Here is a 9799-nt window from a genome sequence, read left to right as displayed (position 1 = left end):
TCTCTATCATGCAAAAAAGGTTGTCTTGCCTACTTACCAAACTGACATGCTTTACACACTTTATGAAATTCTACAACTCTAAAAGCAAGCAACCTTGTAACAAACCCTTTGGATTGTGTTAGTTTCATGCACATTTGCATATCCAATATGTTTGTGCTATATTTCAATGTTTGCAACCACTTCTTTGTCTTTAGCATGTATAACAACATTCATAGTGGAAATTCTAGCATCAAAAGTGAACATGCAACCAACTCTACTTCCTTTTGTGACCTACCTGCACTTATCATTAAATTTTTCTACAAAACAACCTCTTGGATTAAATCAAATCTGCAGCCCTTGCTCCACCATTGGGCCAATAGACACTAAATTCTTTGTGATGGATGGCACATGTAATACATATAATAGATGCTTCGTTTGACCATCACACAAGGACAAGTAAACTTTTTCATAGTGTGAAAATGGGTGGTATGAATCATCATCCATATGCACATAACTTGGACTTTGTAAATCTTGCATCTAATAATTTCTCATAGCTAGTCATATGATTAGATGAACTTTAATCAACATATCATATATTATCATATATCCCCCTTTTTTGTAATAACATTGCTACATGACAAATAGATGCTCATTTTTATGTTCATTCTATCATGAAGACCATCACATAGTTTTCTTGTTGTAATTTACAATTGCCGATATCATCCTTTCTAATGTAACATTGGGCTATAGTATCACCTATTTTGCCACAATAATGACAATAATACCAGAATTGAACCTCTATTTTACCATCCACCTCTTTCTCTAGAGCTCCCCTTGCCTCTAAAGTCACCAAGTTATCTTAAAACCTACATTTCATCGAATTTTTAATTCAACTTGCCTTGCTGGTTATCACTAGCACATTCCACACCATGGCCTCTTGAGGAGGATTTGCCACGTCCTCTTCTTGAACTAAAGTAAAATTCTTGGACTTTTTTACCACTTCTTTTAGATTATTCACCCTACATGTTGATCGCTTTAGTAATCATGACAGAGACCAACTCATCAAAATTTGGAAATGGCCTTTGTAAATACACAGAAGTAACAAATGATTTCCAGGCCTTCTCATTATTAAGGCCATTGAAAGTAGATGAAACCAAATCATCATCATCAATCATTGCATCAATGGTTGCTAAGGAATTTGTAATGCTTCTTACTTTCAAAGCATACTCATTTATATACATCTTCTCTTTCTTCAAAGTATTCAACTCTTGCTTGAGCTGAATCTTCTGTGCCTTTGTATTTGTTGAAAACATATTCTCGAAAATTATCCAAGTTACATGTGAAGTTTCTACATTTCTAATATGTATAAGCATAATATTATCAATGACTTGTAGATAGCAAATACATCACCTTTTTGTCTTTTTCATTCCATTCTTTCCATGCCTTTTATTCTTCTGCAATCATAGGATTACTTTGCTATGGTTCCTTTTCTTTACCTGAAACCAACTCGTAAATGTCTTTTTCAATAAGGAAGTTCATCACATGAAACTTCCATGATAGATAATTGTTATTATCCAGCTTCTCAATGATGGGGTTTCCACCATTCTCTACTGTTATTATAAAATTGACACAAAATAGCAAGCAAGTCGTATGCAATTTTTCACAACAAGTGCACATCAATATATAAAGTAGTCAAGTTTTTTTACAGATTTTTCAATAGTGTATATAATTTGCAACTTGTTAGTTGATACAACTTATGTTTGCTTCTAGAAAAATACTTTAGAATAAATTTGTAACTTATGCATCCACTTTCAATTGACACAACCAAATTTGAAATATACCTTGAAACTGTTGTTTGGAATCTAACAAGTCTAAAACGAGGCCTGAAACGATCTTAGACGACCAAAAAAGCAACGGATAAAGCCTAATGGACTTATCTTAAAAATATAAAGTGCTCTATTTGTACATGAAATTTCCCAATAATGTGAGATTTTCACTCTACCTTGGTTTCGGTGCCTCCATAGGCACTATCCAAGAGAAAGAGTGGGAGAGCTTCTTACCCGTTGCTTGATTTCTTGAATCCTTGGTTCTTCTTCATTACTTCAGCCTTCAAAATCACTCTTTCTCAATGGTGTTACTTTGATACTATGTCACGGGTCACATGGTGGGGGGACTTGCTTGAGCTACTGCACCAAACACATACCATATACATAAGGGGGCCAAAACATTTTCTTGCTAGTTTCTTACATTAGAAGAAATATGGACTCTCTTTTTTGCCCCTTAAGAAGTGAATAAACAAATATAGGCCTAACTAATGAGAGAGCTGGTATTCCTGCAAATTCATGTAACATGAATCTTCTAGCCATATCTTGGCCCAAATCTTCCCTTAGCAATAAAATAAGGGGAAATGTGGAAAATATAATGCTGACACTTCCTATAAGTTTGTGACTTGAATTTTCATTTTATTATTTTTTTATGTTTGACTTTTCATTTCTGCCCTTTTTAGTTTCCCCCTTTCTTAGGCGGAACTCAAATTTATCATATCTCTTTCCTCACTTCTTCTTTCTTGATGAAATTTTACAGCCTCATTGTTGCTTGCCCTATTTGTAACCTTGTGAAATTTCATTTCCTCTACACAAACATAGAGTGAGTTTCACATGTTTTATGAGAGTAGAGCTTGTTCTACCAAAACCTGAAGATTTTCTCCACAAAACTTTATAGGTATATTGTTCTCTTCCATGGATGTTCTATGGTAAAGTTTTATCTCATTTGGACAAAACGTGTGTAAGTTATGTGTATTCTCTGACATGTAATTTCTTTTGTTTTGGTACTCTAGGAGTCTCTTATAGTAGTCAAGAACAATGATCTTTTGAACACTTAACTTCTTCTTCAACATCTTACGGTTTCTTTGTAAACAAAGTTACAGGTATGTTGTCTTGTTTTTTTGCTACTCCATAGTTAAATTTTATCTCGTTTGGATAAAATGTATGCAAGCTATATGCATATTGAGTTTTCCTTTGTTTTTTTACTCCAAGAATCTTCGAGGGTGGAGAACAATAATTTTTTAAAAACTCAATTTCTTCAACATCTTTGGGCCTCTTTGCAAAGAGAGCCACATGTATATTGCCACTTTTTTCTGTTGCTCCATGGTTAAGTTTCAACTCATTTGGACAAAGCCTATGTAAATTATATGTATGTTTTGACTCGATATTTCTTTTGTTTTGTACTCCAGGAATTTTCTAGTGAAGGAACAATGGTCTTATTATATGTCAACTTCTTGTTCAACATCTTTGGGATTCTTTGTGAAAAGAATTACAGGTACAATGTTTTTTTTAAATTGCTCCATTTAAATTTCATTTCATTTGGAGATAATATTTACAAATTATACACATGCTAATAGGTAACTTTTCTATTTGGTTATCATAGATGTCTTCACGGAGGAAAAACATCAGTAACATACTTGCAGTGGAGGTCTTCAATAGGAAATATAGTGGCGGTAATTAGATTTTTGATAAGTACTATAAGTTGGATTGGATTTTGATGCACAAGTACTTGAGGAAGTTTCAAGGTCAGGCATAAGGATGTTGCAAACCCTAGCAAACATTGGAAAGGTAGAATTTTAGAGTTCAAAAAAGTGTTTAATAGAACAATTACAGTAATGAAAGTGTTGATCCAACATGTTTATATGCACAAACAAATCTCTGTACACGATAAGAACTACATTGCAAGTTATAAACAAAACAATAAGCTTTTAAATTTTATCATTGTTTATTCTTTTGTATTAGAGTTGTTTTTAAAAATCTTTACAATGTTCTAATTCAATCTTGTTTTACTAACACAACTCTATATCCATCAACTTTGCATGAATGGAAGAATGTGGAATGTTTGAGTGACAAGATACATGTTTGGCATGAAGATATAGGTTATTTGATCTATGATAATAACTTTGAAGTCAACTTGCTACTCAAAATATATATTTTTATAATTCATTGTATGTAGTAGAAAGCTAGAGATTGTAGCGTGTTCCATTACAGCCACTATCTAGTGGTGAATGGTTGATTGGTAGCTTGGAGTTGTCAAGAGCATGTAAGTCCAAGATAAAATTTGACATCAATAGTGCTATGAAACCCACCACACGCTCTAAAGATGTGCATCTTAGCTTGTTTATTCATTCTCATTGTTTGCACATTTGTTTGGTTCATGTGATGTTCTGAAGAAAACAAAGATTACTTATCAATGCAAGTGTCCATCCGAGGAATGGATGAGTTAGCTATTGGATGAGTCTTGGCAAGTCAAAATAACACATTTTGATGAGACAATTAAGTGCAATGTCAACCAATCTAATCTCACATTTAGATAAATATTTTTTACTACTTTGAATGCCTTGATTTAATTGACATATGTCTTGCTTAGATGAATTGTTGTGTTATTTGCATTTACTTACCATTATTTTTGTTTTTATTACATGTATTTCATCGCTAGACAAACTTTGTGCATTCACTTTCGATATAGAAGATAACTTTTGTGAGGGGAGTGAATCAACTTGGATCAAGATACCCGAGATAAGACACATACAGCTCTCATACATGTGGTTATCTTGTGGAATGGTCATAATCCTTTTGTGGTTAGCGCAGAGAGCCATTGGCCCATTTTTTTTCTAAGACAAGAAATTCAATTAATGTCCAATGAGCCCCTCTGCAACTTCTATTTCAAGCTAGATAATAGAAAATTCAGGATTTGTTGTGAGCAATCCATGACATGTAAACAATGTGCTTCTCCACATATCCTTGAGATAGTGGAATCCTTGTAAACTTTTTTGATAAAGAATGAATATAATTTTTTAAAAACTTCTGAGTACTTTCAATTTAGATAATCTTAGTTTACTATGATCCAAGGGTGCGATAACACATACTGTAATTAGTCAATCGTACTAGTTAAAATCATAATTAAATTACAGGCTGGAGTTCTATAATCTATGCGATATTGTCTTTGCATAATGATATATTGTAGCTCATCTCTTCCACTTATTTCTTAAAATTAAATAATAAATTGGATCCAAGGGATTTTTAAGGTCTTTTAGATTTCTTTTCTTAAAAAAATTTCTATAGTTTCTATAGTTGGACTTGAATATACTCAGTGATCCAAGTATATTCGAGGATATAATAATGTAGAATGAAGTATTTGTCTGTATGACTAATTTTAATGGTTACTTTAAAGTATTGAAATAAATAAACTAAGATAAGATTTTTAATTTGAAACTTTAGGGTTAAAAAAGAACCTTTATTTAAAACCCTAGATACATAAAAGCTATAACTCCAAACTCATTTTCACTTTCATTCTCTACTTCCCTACATTTGTGCTCTCATTCCTTCTCTCTTTGTGTGCCATGGCTACCACTCCCGCCTTTGCCATATGGATTTGCTCCACACACTATGCACACATAGGCGACCAAATATACCCTAGGTTTTGTGCGACCTTGAGTCTAGAGAGCTCTCTTTCCACCGTAGACCCTAGCTCTAGTATACTGGTATCGTTTTGTGATGCGGCAAACCCTCTCACTTGCTCTATTCCAGACTATGCTCTCAAATGGGCCCCCATAAATTTCTTATATAGTTTAAATGCTGGATCAAGCCATGCAAAGGTAATAAATTGAGCCCTCATGCATGTGGGGAAACATCTCCGCACGAGAGCAGTGCCCACCTCATCCCAGGACCATGCCACAATGGATCTCATCGAGTACGATGCACCATTTGCCAAATATGTTTTGTGCACTGAGGTTCTGCAAGAGGACAGTGAGGAAGACATCGACACACCCTCTCTGCCACAGCTAGAGTATTTTGAGAGGGAGCATGTGAGGAGATCATACTCGATTCGAGAGTAGAGACAGCTCAAAGCTTAGCCATTGTGCACCCACCTCCTTGCCCTGTTGAGATGCCAACAAGCGATGAGCCACCCCTCATTTCTCTCCATGCTATCATCATCGAGGGGGTGGAATATTTACTTACGCATGATGTACTAGATTTTTTGGAGCTAAGGGAAGAAGGGATATATTGTATGATGGTGCATGATGCACTTGGTGATTTTGTAGATTTTGATATACAAGATGCACCAGCACATGTTGATGAGGTGGCTCAATATGATGTCAGGAGTGTCGATGACATCTCTACCATTGTGAGCATCCAAGAGCAAATTGAGAATGCGGCGCCACAGTATGAGATCTCAAATGAGGAGTTCGAGCGGTTGCAAGAAAGCATTTTTGGACCTCAACCCGAGTACACAGTACCTTCCCAAGAGAGAGTTGAGGGTGGCCCAGTTGCAGGAGCAGACTTGGATGCTCCATTACAGTAGTAGATAGATGATCCAAAGAAGGTAATGTTATTGGATTAATGTTATTAGATTTGTGTAAAAATTTACCAGTAGGGCCGTTAGGGCATCAGGAGTGTGCACATAAAATTTTTCTAGGATCGGGACCCTAGAGTAGCCTTGGTAGGAGGCTCTCGTCTGGGGGCGTGAATCTGCACATCTGGGGACCTAAATCTGCAGATTCAAGCCCCCAGATGCAAGCCTTTAGCCAGGGCTTCTCTGGGGCGCGATCCTGACAAAATTTTATGTGCATACTTTCGATGCCCTAGAGGCCCTACTGGTAAATTTTTACATGAATCCAATGTATATATCTTTAACACACTCCATGAATAGTGAGTCTGACATAGTGAGTTTGACACTAAACTTGTGTGATGCAGGACATTATCTATATAGATGAACTTTCATCTAGACAAGGTGGCCGATCTGGTAGCCAAGGATGGGCGCAGGACTCGGCATTGAAGGAGTATATCCGCTAGCTTGTGACTAACATTATTGTATTCCATAAGACATACTCTCCAGCTTTTCCTGAGAATTTCTTGAAGTTGAGGGCACTAATGAAGGCTAGGCCCTTCAAGACCATCCCAACGAACTCTAGCTTGGAGAAAGTAGTGTTGCTTCGATGTTCGAAGCTACTCTACTTATTCTCTAGTACTACGTCTGAGCCACTTTCTTCCATGGTGGCTCGTGGCATGGTTGCTGGTATTGAAGACCAAAATGTCATTAGGCAGGAACTACTTAGGGCAAAATGTGTTGCTACCTATGATCAAGAATAGCTATGACCATGGGGAGTCGAGCTCAAAGAAGCCTAGGAGAGAGTAGATGTACTTAGTGCCAAATAATATCTCATCACCCATGTAATGTAATTTGTAATCTTCTCTTGAAGTAATGAAAATTGATATTTGTTGGATTTGCGTGTAATGTAGTTTGTCATACACGTAGTTTATTATTATTTTCTACTTGAATTTTACGTTTATTTATCGGATTTATACGCAACACGATTCGTACCCTAAATTTAATATGTAGTGCTTTATTGAGTTCGTGAGCAACATATATTCATTTGAATGCATGTAACGATAACTCAAAGACATAAATAAAACAAATAACAAGCGAATAAACAAAAATAAGATGCGTCAAAAAATTTGTATTCATATTCATAACATTTTACATGGGATCCATTACAACCACGATTTTACAAAATCTCTTTGAAAGCTACATTCCGGTAGTATACCCCTATCATTGTTGATCTCCGCGAAGGCTATCCTTCCATCACCGAAAGAACCTCACTATCTGTAAATCCCTATTAGTGACAGTGACTCTCCTTGCATGTACTACTGCATAGATCGAGTCTCGGAATAAGTTGATGATCTAAGCTTTGACAACTTCCTGTAGTGCAAGGAGGGCTTGGGAAGTTCAACGATCGGGTTGTTGCAAGTGTGTTCTATTTGGGAAGTGCCTCTTGCTGTTCTTAATGAGTATGGCTTCCATAATCTCATACACTAGCTTCTGGAATAATGGAGCCTTCGGTATCAGGAGGTGCATGGTCTTTTGGTAATGGCAGATCTCATAAAGAGCCATTATGCTTGGCATTGATGCTTGCGATGTTGCGTGGTAGTGGTGGTGGTGGAGCTGGGGGAGGTGGCTTGTGCATAGGATTTTTAGGGGGTGTCTCCGGGCCCCTTGCTTGGTGTGTGCTATGTATTCTAAGAGAGAAAACTCAAAACTCAAAAGTGAAATGTGTAGAATGAGGTGAAACTTTAAGCTCATAGAAAAACTTTCAAAAAACTCTTAAAACTGAATTAATGTATCCAGGCTTTGGTAAAATATGACCAGTGATCCGATTGATGTCAAGTTTTACCTGTGGACTCCTCTAGGGTATATCAACTACTCCAAAAAAAAATTGGCCTTATTAGAGGTCTTTGGGACACTTGTCCAAAGGCTCCTAATGTGCCCCAGACAAGTGTCCCAAAGACTTTTGATGGGGCCAATTTTTAAATATCTATGAGTTTTAATGATGCCCTATATGTGGATGAAGTTTCACTAGATTTTGATTTATAAAATTGACGATTCAATCATTTTTTGAAAATGCATTAACTGGATTATACTTCATTGATAATAGAAAAACTCACCACCACACCGAGTGTGCGCAACTGCATATTAAATGTGTTGTCAACCAAACTATGTGAAATATTAGAAACTTAAAAATTCACAAAAAATAAGTCATGGATCAAATTTAATATCACATATCGAATATAGTGTTGCAAAACCGCTAAATACAGGAAATATATAGTGCATTAGCCCATGTGCAACTAATCACTGATGTGTGCGTGATTGCCCATTGAATTTATCCTCAACAAAACTACTTTCAAAATTAGAAACTTGAAAATATGCACAATGCAAATCATGGCAAAATAGAATATCAAATATCAGATTTGGCATTACGAAACCATGAAATACACGATAGATAGTGCATTGCACCAAGTACAACTAGAGCTAGGCAAAATTTGGCTCCATTTTGTAGACCATGCTATCAAATACTTGAAGATCTTCTGGAAAGATAAACCAAAACTAAGCTCCTTACAATCTACAACCAAACCTGAGCTTAAAACATAGATCCAATTACAAGGTAGCTTCTCAAAGCATATTATTGACATTAAGATTAAATGCATCTTTGTTGTTGCAGATCCTACGAACAAGAACCATATCTATGGGCTTAATAGTGATACGTCGGGCATGATGGCTAAAAGTTGAGAATCACCCATTAGATCAATTAAGTAACTTTCAGTTGCTTCTTGGAGAGCAAGAAAGACTTGGCTTGACCATCGCCCCACATTCCTTGCCTGGTTCCTTGAAAAGAACTTGTGATGATGCCCTAATTGCAGGTCTTGCAGTATTTCTTGTACCAACCTAGAGAATGGTGCCTTAGGAATAATCAAGTTGCCACTCTTATAGAATTTCATTATCTCACATAGAGTAGCTGTGCTTGGTCTGCATCTTTACTTCTTATGTGTTGGAGGATGTGTATTACCAGTTGGAGTAGTAGTGGGAGGTGGAGCAACTAGAGCATGTGGACCACCATTTCTAGACAATGGCGAACCATCATTATTGACCACATTAGGGCCACCATTGTTGGACACAATAGCACCACCATTATTACTACAGTAGGGCCATCGTTGGGACATTTTTCACTCATACTATGCTCACTAGATTTGGAAGAGTGTTGAGCTTCTTGATAGGAAGCTTGGAATGTGCCATGGTTGTGATGATGAAGGATAGAAAGGTGGAGGGTAGAGTGAAGAGTAATGGGAAAAAATAAAAGGAGAGACTTGACTTAAGTACGAAACTTTTAAACTTACTATGTTGTAAATGAACTTTAAAATTAAAAAACATAGTTCGAAATCGACTTTGAAAAACATAGTAACAAATCTTCAAAATTTTTAGAAAAACTTACAAGACATCT

Source organism: Lygodium microphyllum, chromosome 8 (genome assembly GCF_053477565.2).
Source record: "Lygodium microphyllum isolate KBCC chromosome 8, Lygodium_microphyllum_v1.1.10, whole genome shotgun sequence".
Taxonomy (NCBI): Eukaryota; Viridiplantae; Streptophyta; class Polypodiopsida; order Schizaeales; family Lygodiaceae; genus Lygodium; species Lygodium microphyllum.
Note: the sequence above shows the minus strand (reverse complement) of the source record.